Here is a 13,981-nt window from a genome sequence, read left to right as displayed (position 1 = left end):
TCCTCCTCTCCATCACATATCACTTTTCTTCCTGAACCTAAATCATATCTAGGCTTCATTCCAGCAACATGGATCTTGAAGGACATCTCCGTAGCTTCCGAAACAGGGATCAAACCAGAAAGTTTTTGATCTTGGGGAAGTAATTCTCCACCAGGGTTGCCTTGACACTAAATATTGGGGAAGAGGACATCATGCATTTGCAAAATGGATGATGTTTCTTCAAGTCAAGTAGAATTGAATGTATGAGGAGGAACCTGGCCATCTTGGATAGAAAAGGACCACAATAAAGCAATGGTCCATTTCTCCATTTCATGCAAATCGGTTTCAAATAGTTATCCTTGTCATTTTTTAGATCTCTGGGTCTGGCACTCAAGAACCAGGTTGTTCTTGAAGCTGACAACCGATTAACCAAGGATAGACCTCAAGAACAAGAATCAGGGAAAAGTTGGCTGAAAGACTTCAGCCAAATTAAAAAAAATCTTTCTGTAAATCTTACCAGCTCTTGTAGAGAAATGGATTCTGTTGGAGTGTCTGGATGCTGGATGCTATTTCTCCCAAATCCTGAGCTTTTTATACAATTCTTTCAGTGATTCTAAGAGCTGTTGTGCTTTTAATTAATTGCAACAGTTTTCCCAGTGTCACACCTATGTTTTCTCAAGGAATGATTTTTGCTCCTTGCAACTGTCTATCCTCATGCCTACTTTCTTCCACAGTTGGCTGAAATGTTCCCAAAATAATTTTGGGGGGTTAAAAAAAAAGGACAAAGGACTGACTCAAAAATGGTTAAAACAATTTTGCTATCCGGTTGTGGATGGATTTTCAGCTTTTGAGTATAATTTGCTGATGTTTACTTGGAATAACAACTCATGTGGGGTGCAGTTTAATTGTGATGTTCAACGGAAAGGAGTTACAAAATTCATGTGTTCAGAGACAATCTTCAGACTTCCTAAATTTTTTATCTTGGAGCTATAAAAAGTGGGTCAGCCCTAATTTTAAACCCTTTAATACCTGATTAAGTAAAATTCCTGCCCCGTTCAAATTGAAACTCTTTTCTTTCCAAGTTACCTTGCTTATAATTCCATATTTTTATTGTAAAATGATCATTAGAAAAATAATTTAAAGTTAGAAAGTTCATTTTCTAATCTTCCTCCAAGGAATTTCCAGAAACAAGAAAAGTTCCAAATTGGTCTTATTACATTTTTTTCATAATCAGAATGTTCCTTTTCAGATTCGTTAAAGTAACTTAATTAATTCAATCAATTCATTCCTTGAATCAGCTTGATTCCTAATTTACTGGGAATAGTTATTTGTTACAACTTAAATAAGGACCTCTCTATTTAAGTCACATTGGTTTGGAAGGCCAATTGTGCGGCCAATTTCTTTCTTTTTTTAAATGTATATTCTTGAAGTTTTGGCAATATCCATCAGGGAAAAAAGGCTGGTATTTCCAAGATGGAGCTGAAATAGTTCTGAAAAAATGGGAAAAAACTCTAAGTGTGAAGTGAATTCTGCTGTGTTCACAAAACACAGGAAATCTTCAACTTACAACAGTTCATTTAGGGAGAGTTACAACAACATTGAAAAACGTGATTTATGGCCATTTTTCAAACTTATGACCGGCCTCAGGTCACATGATCCAAATTCAGATGCTTGGCAATGGGATCATAGTTATGATGGTCACCACGGATCACGTGATTCCCTTTTCTGACCTTCCAACCAGCAAACTTAATGGAGAGGCCAGATTCACTTAACAACCGTGTCACTAATTGAATGACGGCAGGAATTCACTTAAGAACAGTGGCTGGGAAGTTCGTACAACGGGAGTAAGCACACTTCACACATTTTGTGAACACAGCAGAATTAATTTCATACTCAGAGAGTTTTTCACCCCATTTTCAGAATTATTTCAGTGCTGACCCATTTTTTATGGCTCCAAGATGAAAGGAAGTCTGAAGATTACCTTGGAGGAAGATTAGAAAATGAACTTTCTAACTTTAAATTATTTTTCTAATGATCATTTTACAATAAAAATATGGAATTATAAGCAAGGTAACTTGGAAAGAAAAGAGTTTCAATTTGAACGGGGCAGGAATTTTACTTAATCAGGTATTAAAGGGTTTAAAATTAGGGCTGACCCACTTTTTATAGCTCCAAGATAAAAAATTTAGGAAGTCTGAAGATTGTCTCTGAACACATGAATTTTGTAACTCCTTTCCGTCGAACATCACAATTAAACTGCACCCCACATGAGTTGTTATTCCAAGTAAACATCAGCAAATTATACTCAAAAGCTGAAAATCCATCCACAACCGGATAGCAAAATTGTTTTAACCATTTTTGAGTCAGTCCTTTGTCCTTTTTTTTTAACCCCCCAAAATTATTTTGGGAACATTTCAGCCAACTGTGGAAGAAAGTAGGCATGAGGATAGACAGTTGCAAGGAGCAAAAATCATTCCTTGAGAAAACATAGGTGTGACACCGGGAAAACTGTTGCAATTCATTAAAAGCACAACAGCTCTTAGAATCACTGAAAGAATTGTATAAAATCCTTGGGATTTGGGAGAAATAGCATCCAGCATCCAGACACTCCAACAGAATCCACTTCTCTACAAGAGCCGGTAAGATTTACAGAAAGATTTTTTAATTTGGCTGAAGTCTTTCAGCCAAATTTTCCCTGATTCTTGTTCTTGAGGTCGATCCTTGGTTAATCGGTTTTCAGCATCAAGGCCAACCTGGTTCTTGAATGCCAGACCCAGAGATCTAAAAAAATGACAAGGATAACTATTTGAAACCAATTTGCTTGAAATGGAGGAATGGACCATTGCTTCATTGTGGTCCTTTTCTATCCAAGATGGCCAGGTTCCTCCTGATACATTCAAGGCCTACTTGACTTGAAGAAACATCACCCATTTTGCATGATGTCTTCTTCCCCAATATTTAGTGTCAAGGCAACCCTGGTGGAGAATTATTTCCTAAGGTCAAAAACTTTCTGGTTTGATCCCTGTTTCGGAAGCTACGGAGATGTCCTTCAAGATCCATGTTGATGGAATGAAACCTAGATATGATTTAGGTTCAGGAAGAAAAGTGACATGTGATGGAGAGAAGGAGGACACAAGAGCATTAAAACAGCTCTGGTTAATTTCCAGAAATTCATTAAGTCCTCCGTTGGTCTCCTCCCATTGCTTCCTTCCTAGGAATTCCATGCAAATATATTGGGTGCTATCCCTATTCAAGTAATCAAAGTAATCAAATTCCATTCATGTATATATGTATGTGTGGGTGATGTTATCTCTCAGCTCTCGCCACTCTTGTCTTCCCGTAGATCCACGCCTCTTCTCATCCACCATGTCTTACGGATGGAACAACTGCTACCCCAACTGCACCCCTGTGACCGTCACTCTGCAGCCACCTGCATTCAGCATGAACATCCCCAGCACTTCGCTCTGCTGCCCTGACCAGTATGCCTGCATTGATCCCTGCAGACCCTGCTCACCCACCGTCTGTTCTCCTATGATCTGCTCGCCCAGCATGTATGGTCCTTCTGTGTGTGCCCCTAAGGCCTGTGGTCCCACATCCTGTGCTCCTGTATCATGTGGTCCTGTATCATGTGGTCCCGTATCATGTGGTCCTGTATCACGTGGTCATGTATCATGTGGTCCTGTATCATATGGTCCCGTATCATGTGGTCCTGTATCACGTGGTCATGTATCATGTGGTCCCGTATCATGTGGTCCTGTATCACGTGGTCATGTATCATGTGGTCCTGTATCATGTGCTCCAGTGGTGTGTGGTCCTTCATTCAGCCGCAGCAGATACAACTCCGGTTACAGTTCCTACAACCTTCCTTCTCGGAAATGCCTTCCCAGAGTCCAGACCATTTGTGATCCTTGCACCAAATACTAAGATGGCACAAGACGGGGTAGAATGAGGAGCCAGCTCTACAGGTCAATTATCCTTCCGGATGTCGGTTTTCACCGGCTTCGTCTCTTGAATCAATGTCTTCATCTTTTTTTTTGCAAGCTTTTGCTTTGTTTCTTGGTTGGTGGATTAACTCTTTGTGACCTTGGATCCCTTCTGTACTTGCTGAAATCAAACTGCAGAAAGATAAATATATGCTTTGCTTCTCATTCCAAATAAAACACTTAGATTGCATTGAAAACAAATCATGGTTTCTTGTTCTGATGGTTTTGTGGTATTAATTTTCCTCTGAATTGAATTGGAAATGGATGACGGGGCACAGAGAAAAGAGGGAGAGGGAGGAAGGGAGAGAGAGAAGGGGAAAGAAAAGCAGGGAGGGAAGGAAGACGGAGGGAGGGAGGGAGGCAGGTATGAAGGGAGAGGGAGAGAAGGAGACAAATCCAAAGCCTTATTTTAGAAAAAGCACTCTGTTGGTGACAACTAATTTCAATAAATAAATAATCACTAAACTTTCACTAACCAAGTAGTTGAGATATGTGAATCATGTTCTTCTTCTACGCTGACTGGTCAGACTGGATTATGTCCAGATCTAGTTGCCACAATACAAGAAGGGTAGTGAGGGACATCACAGGAGGCTTTCAAGCAAAGGTTGGAGAACCATTGGTCTGGGATGACCTGAGGAATCTTGGCCCTGAACAGGACATCAAGACCTCCAAGATCTTTGCTAGTTCCATGGTTCTCCACTGCTGACTTTAACTCCATGGGGTCTTTCTGTTAGCAAAAGGAAAACACAAATGGGTTTTGGAAATGGACAATTAGAGACAGAAAAATATCCCTCATATTTATACCTGGGACAAAACTGGTAAGACTTCAAGGTCTTGTACCATTTTTGTATATCCATCAATTTTAAGGCATTGGGTGATCCCAGTTCATAGTTTCTTCATTAAACCACACTGAAGGAAAACATAGCTTTCCGTAATATGTGCCCATCCTTGTTTTGTTTTATATATACAAATGTCCACATACAGAAACACAAGAGACACAGAACAAAATAACATAATTGGGAGGGACCCTGAAGGTCTTCTAATCCAACCCTCTGCTGAGGCAAGAGTCCTTATACCATTTCTGACATATGGTTGTCCAATCTCTTCTTAAAAACCTCCAGTGATTCTGGTGGCAAGTCGTTCCACTGATTAACTGTTCTATCAGGAAATTTCTCCTTAGTTCTAAGTTGCTTCTCTCCTTGGTGAATTTCCATCTTTTGCTTCTCGTCCTGCCTTCTGGTGCTTTGGAGAATAGTTGACCCCCCTCTTCTTTGTGGCAGCCCCTCAAATATTGGAACTGTGCTATCATGTCACCCCAGTCCTTCTTTTCACAAGAGATACCAAATTCCTGCAACCATTCTTTGTATTTTTTAGCTTCCAGCCCGCTAATCATCTTGGTTGCTCTTCTCTGTACTCTTTCCAGAGTCTCAACATCCTTTTTGCATCATGGCAAGTCAAAACAGTTTACATGTTTTCTTATTTATTTAGTCAATTTATATAGTCACCCGTTTGATACATGACTCAGCGCAGCAGTTAAATAAAACAACAATAAACTTTAAAAAGTAACTATCACAACGTAGAACAATCTTCTGACTGCAAGCCAAGAAGAAGTCCAACAGTTAAAAAAAACCTTTCCTTTTAAAATAAAGGGAAGCTTTAGTTCTCCATGAGTCCAGAAGAGACCACCAATTAAAAGGAGAAACAATACAGAATGAAGAAAGGGTGCTCCAGACTGATTCAAATTCTTCTCGGTTTCTGAACAGTTTGTGCTAGGTGGGCATTGGTTTCAGTAGATCCCATGGATTGAGAGATTTGTGAAGATTCGGGACTGGTTGTTGGGGGTTGGCTTGTAGCTGAGTTTGAGCACTTTGGCTGAAAACCTGAAGTTCTCCCTTGAGGGCCTCCAATTCTGCAAGTGATTCCAATCTGGTCTGCCTCTTCTGTTGGGAAAAGAAAGGGATGGAATTGAGACCACCTTGAGACCCACTTGTGATGGGGCTTGGAGTAACAGAGATTAGGGGACAAGGAAATACAAACGGCAACATCTTATCTTGGCTTCTCTTCAGCCCTCTTCCTTACCCCGCCTCTTGCCTTCAAGCCATAGTGATTAACACCTGGCTGTGTCATCCTACCTTTAACAGGTGGCAACACATTTACACATGTTGTAGAATTACTGTAATTATCCTGACACATTTTCTGAAAGGAGATGTTTATTGACTAGAAGAAACAATGTTATCCCTCAAGGCTCTGTTTCCTGTCCGGTAAATCAGCCATGGTGGTGATAGAGTCCAGTTTAGACACACAGGGCATATATGGGAAACACATGGATCGAGAATTCACATTATTAGTTCAAGAAGATGGAGGGCCCCACAAATAATTATCCCTATACAGGGATTTTCATTTATAATGACTTGGCTGGGATTCTGTGGGCAGTTTCAGACATGCTTTCTGGTCTTGACTGGACTAATTATCTGGCTGTACATTGTGAACCTCTTCATGAATATTTGGTTGATTCATGGTTATTTCAGTAGCCTGGATAATCCACCCAGACACATCAAGGTATTCTCACCCTAATTCCATAGTACCATATTGCTTTTGTATTTAAAGTTTTTTTTTGGGTGGGGGGGGTGAATAAAATAACCAATAAAATTACATTCTTGGAAAACATGGATTTTTCTTCAAGATTATACCTATCTGGCTTTGTACCTCCTTCTTCTCCATGTCTTCTTCCTCTTCCTCCTAGTTAGGTCCCAGAAATCTATCTTCCAAAATCAAATTCCTGTTCTTTCTACTGACCATCAGCACTGACCATCAACCTGTCTAACTTTTTTTCTAACTATGTCTGGAAATGCTGGGGTCAACGTTGTGATCTTCTGGGCTTTGGGTCAACCCCAAATGATTAATTTGCTAATTTTATTCCCATTCTGGTCTAAATTATTTCTTGGCCAGGATTGTCACTGTGGAATAAAATCAGAATGTAGGTAGGGAGAAAACTGTTTTATGGAATCAAAAGGTACTATGGGGGTAGAAACATTGACAAGAATAAATATGTTCTGAATGGAGAAGACTCACATTGTCATGTTGGTGTATTTAATACTGAGTGGAACCCAAGTAAGAAGAAAATATTGAATTTCCCTGTATGAAATCTTTCCAGACATTGTCACTTTACCCACTGGGAGACGTCCCCAAATTGATTGTTGGTCTGATGCAGCATAACTCATCTTATTTGTCCACTATTTGGTAAACTTGAGGAAAATCTCCCCACTGTTGATGTGAGGAACCTCAACAGAATGCTTCTCCAATTCTGCTATCCCTAAAGTTTCATCAGCAACCCTGGTTATAAAACCAATGTTTGAAAGACATCATCCGTTGTGATTTTCACTCAAAGTCTCCACCTGTGGATGAAGCACCAAGAATGCAGAACGAGGTGCCATGCCTTGAAAGTGAGTGATACAAACAGGAAAACAACAATGAGCAATTAATTAGAAACCTTGGAATTGGAGGCATCACCCATTCTGCAACCATATAAAAAGTCCAGCAGATCCCGAAGTCTAACATCAGATCCGTTCAGCACTGAAGAACTCAATTTGAGCTGCATTCACCACTGAATCTTGTAAGTTCTACCTTTTCTGCTGGGGATTCTTTTAAAAACCTGGTCTTATGGACCAGAGGGAGCTACCTGTTGCAAGATCTGTTGGCTGGTTATGGCTATCTTATCCAATTTATTTTACCCTTTGTGTGTGTGAGTATTCAACCTTCTGGAAAGGAGAAGGTGGATACTGCATCCAGGTTTTTCATTACTTGAGGAGTTCTCCAAGTTCTGGAAGTTGGGTCTTCATCAATGTATCATCTTCAAATATGGAAGGTGTTAAAATCTAACTCCATTGCTAAGGTCCTTCTATATGCTTTGGATTCCTCATTCAACAATTGTGTGAATAAAACAGGAAAAAATAAGGATCTGACTATCTTCTATTTTTTTTTGTAGGTCCACCAACTCAATCCAAGCAAGATGGCATCTAGATGGGACCTCTGCTCTTTCAGCTGCCCTCCTACCTCTGTGACCATCCAACCACCACCGTTCACCATCACCGTTCCAGGACCCTCTCTCTTCTGCCCTGACCAACCTCTGTGCATTGACCAGTACAACCCTTGTGTTCCACAATGCGGAGGCTCAAGCTACAACCGACCTCGCCCACTCATTTTGGCCAGCACTTCTTCTCGGAAAACGGTGTCCAAATTCTAGAAGGGCTGTAGAACTTGCAAGGTGTTCCAAAACCTTGAAATTATCCTCCATGGGATGAAGATGACAAAGAACTGAAGACTTGAGACATCCAGATCTTCTAACACACACACCCCCAAATCTATTCATGCTATGTTTGAACTCTACCCTCACCCTTTTCAAATCAACTATCTCCATGGACAACAACTTCCCAGAATCTCTGTTAGGTCTCTTAGAAAGAACTTAAGGAAGAGAACTATACATAGAAGACCAGACCAGAAGCCTCATCATTCAGTCATCTGGTATAAGAAGACACTTCATCCTTTCTGTTTGAATCCCATCTTCAATTTGCTTAAGACTGTGGGAATCTTCCCTTCTCAGCCATGTTTGATCTTGCCACGCTAATCCAACTCCTGTAAAATCCCCAGCTCCATATTGTATGTTTCTCTCTAAATAAAACTCTTTTCTGCATTGAACTTCTTGGCTTCCTGTTGTGTTCATGTTGTTCTCCATTAACAAAGAAATTATATATCTTGGAAGATTGATAAAATTGCTTTCCCTCCTTCCTTAAAAGTCAATGGGGGTCAAGGGTCAGGGAGGCAGTAATATCCCTATGCAGAGATTAAAGGATGTAGAGCAGCAAGCCCAGTCTTCTTTGACCTTGGGGGAGGGGGAATCAACTTTGATGAAATGACAGCTATGGTAGCCCTAAAGCAGGGGTCGGCAACCTGTGGCTTTGGAGCCACATGTGGCTCTTTCAATCTCTCTGCTGTGGCTCCCTTTTTGCCGGTCAATAAAAGGAAAAAGGACACCGTGCTAGGAGGAGAGACTATGGTGGGAGAATCGGACTTCTGGTCAGCAGAGGAAAAAGGACACCATGCTAGGAACAGACTATGGTGGGGGAACCGGACTTCCGGTCAGCTCCAGAATTGAATGGGTAGGACCTTTGTGGCTCTTTGAGTGTTTAAGGTTGCCGACCCCTGTCCTAAAGAATTAATTTTGAAAATTTGAAGGTACACTTTTCCACAGACTGAAGGTTCACAAGGAGCAAAGATCGAAAGCAGATAGAGCTCTTAATAAAGCTGGAACTGGAACTAAGAAATGGTCTGAACTTTTGATGGACAAGCGAAGTTCCCATTTCAGAGGTGAATGACAGCGATGCTTGACTTAGAATCTTGACTTAGAGAGAGAGACCGCTGAGCTTGGTTGGTTGCTTGCAGTCCAAGGTGGTTAGAGTGAGGGAGAGATGCGGGGATACAGGGAGGAAAGGAGGGATGGAAGGATGGAGGTAGGAAGGGAGGGATGGAAGGAAGGATGGACAGAGGAAGGGAAAGAGGGAGGTAAGATTCCAATAGATAATATTTGTAGCTCAGGATGGAGCTGGGAATCTTTGATGCTCTCTGAGCTTGGTTGTTTGCTTATGGATATTTCATTACTCAACTAGGTAACACCAATCAATCAATCAATAACTAAATAAACAAATAAATAAACAGTGAGTGTGAGTTTTGTCCTGTGTTTGTATACATTTGCCCTGCCCTGCCGGTGTTCATCATGGTGTGTGTTTTTCTCCTTGATATTTCCTCGATTGGGCTGTTGTTTTCTGCTTGACTGTTTGTCTGGGGTTAATCCCTGCTTCTCCAGGTGCTGGCTGCCAGACAGGGTGCATTCTGGTCTTTCTGTTTCCTTGTTAGCCTTTTTAATAAATCATGTTCATGACAGCACTCGTATGGATGGGCGCAAATCCTGTCTTTATGCATCTACTTTCTGGATGCTTGACACTCCTTTGACAAAGCACAGGACGGACTTTGAACAATATATTTTCCCCATTGAAAGTCAACACCTAGACTAAAAATGGACCTTGTTATGTTTTTTGACTCTTCCAAGGTTTTCATCAACCAATGTCAGCAGCTAGAAAAGTTCAGGTTTTATTGAGATCATCCCAAATCATTGCTCTTCTGCCTTCAACATCTTAGTGTTGAAAAAGCTGAATTCTTTGACAGGTGTCACAGTCAGACATAATCCCAAACAAGAATCAGCAAGAAAAATGGAGGTGATTACAGCTATTCTTACAACCCACAATTGGGACACAATTTTCATTGCAAAGCAAGATGGTTACTAAGTGAATCCTGATTTTACAACCTTTCTTGCCCTATTGTTAAGTGTATTATTGTAGTTGTTAAGTGAAACACACGATCATTAAATTAATCCAACTCCCTCATTGACCTTACTTGTCAAAAAATAGCTGGGAAAGTCACAAATGGTGACCACAGGATGCTGCGACAAATATGTGCCATGTGCTAAACAATGTAATTTGTGTGAGAACCAGCGATAAGTCATTTTTAAGTGCTATTGTAACTTGCTAAACAAATGATTGTAATTTGAGGATTACCTGTATCCACAGGGGGGAAATTCACATAGATGCACAGGCCAAGTCAACACGGAATTCTCCCCAACAGTGGGAGAAGGGATGGCAGAATTTGGGGTGGAGTGAAAAGGGGACTCAGCCTATAATACTTACGTAGCCACAAAGAACAAAGTCAAAATCCCCCCTTGAGTGCTATTGACCCTCATCAAACTCTAAGCATATGCCAATCATTAGCTGAGAAGATTCTGTGCTTAGGCTTTTAATAATAAATCAGTGTGATTTAATTTAATTGGTTTAATTAAACCTTCACCTGTGGGCCTGGTCTTCGCCACTTGACACCAACTTCCTTGTTCCGGCAATGAATAAAACCAAAGGGGAGTGAATTGGTACCCCCCCCCCCCCAAAATCAGAAGCGTTCATTCCAGTTCCTCCTCTGGATGTTTACACAATTGATGGAGGAGATGACCAGGTTGAGCCCAAGGGAGGGACAGGTAAACGTGTCATAAGTCACGAGTCCCTGCATGCCCATAAGAGATCTAAGCTTTACACTCATTTGAGCTACCCGAATCTCCTGATTTCCCTGGCGCTTGACAATTTCTCAAGTATTATGACCAAATGGTTTATTGGTCCTCCTTCAATGGTCCTCCTGTCAGCATGGTTGTAATTTGTGTGTCACCCAAGTTGTTTCAAGAATGAACTCACACTTTGTAACGACCCTTCCTCACTTGTTCATCCGGTTCTGTTTTCTTTTTCCCATAGGTGGAGACAGTCTGTCTAGCAACTATTATGGGGCAAGTGCATCCCAAGTCATTTTTTTTTCTAGAGCTGAGTCAAAACCCCAGGATTAGCTCCGGATTGGCTGACCAATTAGCTGACATTTCTTCATCATCATATTAATGTTTCAGTGGGATAGGAAAACCATTCATTTGAAAGGAAAAAAAACATATATTTATGTATTCATTCTTTCAATTTCCAGAGCCACCCATGTCAATCAATGGCTCTGGGTGACTAAGAATTCTATGTATTTTCATTTATTCATTTATTCCACATAATAAATCTATTTATTTTGCCTTATTCCCTTTTCTTATCATTTTTCCCTATTTTTTTTTCTTTTGGGTTCAGGATTTGTCTTGCTTTGATACCATTGAAAAGTCCTTAATAAAATTATACATCTATTACAAAAAAATAAATTGCTTACTGATCAGTGATCATGATGATAAAAGTTGATTGATGGAAATAATCTTTATCTAAACCCTCCTTTCAAAGGTCACTGATTTCTCTTAAACCTGGGTAGAATTGGCAAAATAAATTATTATTAAATGATTTAATAATAATAATTACTATTATAATATATTATATATATTATATATAATAATTATAATTATATATATTATATATAATAATTATAATTATATTATATATATATATATATATTATAATTATATATATATATATATATTATATATATTATAATATATATTATATATATATATAATATTATATTATATTATAATAATTACTAATAATAAATCATTAATTAATGATTTAATTAATAATAATTACTTGGGAGACAAAATAAACCCACCGTACTATCTTAATGTCTTATCATTCAGTAACATTTTTAATTGTATTAAATTCTATTGATTAAGTTATATTGTATTAAATTGTGTTGTATTAAGCTGTATTGCATTAAAGTATATTGTATTAAATTCTATTGCATTAAATTGTATTCAATTAACCCATAAGATATTAAATTTTACTGTGTTAAATTGAATTGTATTAAACTGAATTGTATCACATTGCATTGAATAAAGTTGCACTATATTAAATTCCATTCCATTGAATTATATTGCATCAAAATATATTGGGTTAAGTTGTATTGTATTGTATTAAATTGTGTTGTATTAACCTGTAGCATATTAATTTCTATTGCATTAAATTATGTTGTATTAAATCCGATTGTATTATGTTGTATTATATTTCACACTATTGAATAAACTTGCATTGTATTAAATTCTATTGTATTAAATTCCAATGTATTAAACTCTTTGTAACCAACCCTCCTTAGTTTGTGGAGATCAGCCAAGGGTATAGTTATATGCATTGTTCATTTGCAAGCTTGATGAAAAGAGCGTTTTGTGAGCAAAATGCACACCCTTCCTCACAACTCGTGTTCTTTTCCTATGTAATCAGCAAGAAACCGGTGATCAAGTGGAGCCAGAAAATTGGGGATCAGCCCGACGTGACCCAGAAATCTTTAGCAGCTGCCAGGAAAAAAGAGAACCTCACCTAAAATCCAAAGAAAAACAGATGGGATGTATCACTTGCAGAACCAACCAGGGTGTTCCACAAAGCTTACTCAGTTAATTAGAACTTTTTTAAAAAATTGAATTAATCATCCTATTTCTGAGGGATAAATTGTATAAATACCCAGGAAAATCTCAGAGCTCTATCACTTGGTTGAGTTCCTCCAGCTTGAGATCTTCCTTCTTGTGGCAGAATCAGGTAAGTTGAGCTGAGCTACTTCTACCACCTCTCTCTTTATATATTTGTGAGTTGTAAGAAAATATGAGAAAGCTTCTCTTTCTCCCTTGTTTGGTCCACATTTCTAATTTCTTAGCTTCGGTTCCTCTTTAAGCGTCTACTGAAACTCTGTAAATATTTGAGCAGCTTGGGTTGAAGGAGAAGGCTCAGCTACAACCTTTAGTAGACCAGTGAGGAACATCTTAACCTGCTGGTGGTGAATTAGGAGAACCCTACAGATTTAAATAAAGAAAAGAGCTGTTGGGTTGAGTTAAAGTTAGCCTTTCAAATATGGTTCTCCGTCCATTATCATGGAGACTGAACATATTGTATGAATCCAGATACTCCTGCCTTGAGCAGGTGGGATGAACTAAAAGACCTCCAAGCCCTTTCCAGCCCTATGAGCATGCCTTCTTGTGTCAAAGATTCAAAGGGCATTGGGAATTAGAATTTGAAGACTAAGAGATTTTGAGTTGGTTAACTCTTCCATTCAACATCTATTTTCCTTCCCTATGTTCCTTTAGATCCACACCAGCTCATCTACTATGTCTTGTGGAAAGATCCCATGCTATTCCAGCTGCCCTCCAGTGACCGTGACGATTCAGCCACCACCTTTCACCCTGAGCATCCCAGGCCCATCTCTCTACTGCCCCGATCAACCTCTTTGCATTGACCAATGCAACCCTTGTGTTCCACCACTGTGTCCTCCCATCCCCCGTAGAAGCTACACCAGCTCCGTTGTTTCTTCTCCCAGCGCTCCTCAGAAGTCTCTGCCCAGGAGTCAGAGTGAATGGAGTTCCATTAGCCAGAGATTCTAAGATCAACAACTCAACCTTCACGCAACAGAGATGAAGAAACAGGAGAAGTCAAGATTTTCTGAGGGATTCCATTGGTAGACATGGACTCTAGAAA

General features: G+C 39.5%; 2 long non-coding RNA genes across 2 annotated transcripts; both read left to right on the top strand.

Annotated features, from left to right (window-relative positions):
• Positions 1–7,352: 7,352 nt before the first annotated feature.
• On the top strand, positions 7,353–8,657 carry LOC148129546 (uncharacterized). Its single transcript, XR_015745306.1, has 2 exons — positions 7,353–7,575; positions 7,948–8,657. It is a non-coding gene; the product is annotated as an uncharacterized LOC148129546 (long non-coding RNA).
• A 4,354-nt stretch (positions 8,658–13,011) lies between these two features.
• LOC148129545 (uncharacterized) lies at positions 13,012–13,981 on the top strand. Its single transcript, XR_015745301.1, has 2 exons — positions 13,012–13,051; positions 13,594–13,981. It is a non-coding gene; the product is annotated as an uncharacterized LOC148129545 (long non-coding RNA).

The sequence above is a fragment of the Notechis scutatus genome, chromosome 14 (assembly GCF_049901735.1).
Source record: "Notechis scutatus isolate UNSWTSFEM ecotype Mainland chromosome 14, rNotScu1.2, whole genome shotgun sequence".
Taxonomy (NCBI): Eukaryota; Metazoa; Chordata; class Lepidosauria; order Squamata; family Elapidae; genus Notechis; species Notechis scutatus.
Note: the sequence above shows the minus strand (reverse complement) of the source record. Positions and strands in the feature narration are given on the sequence as shown.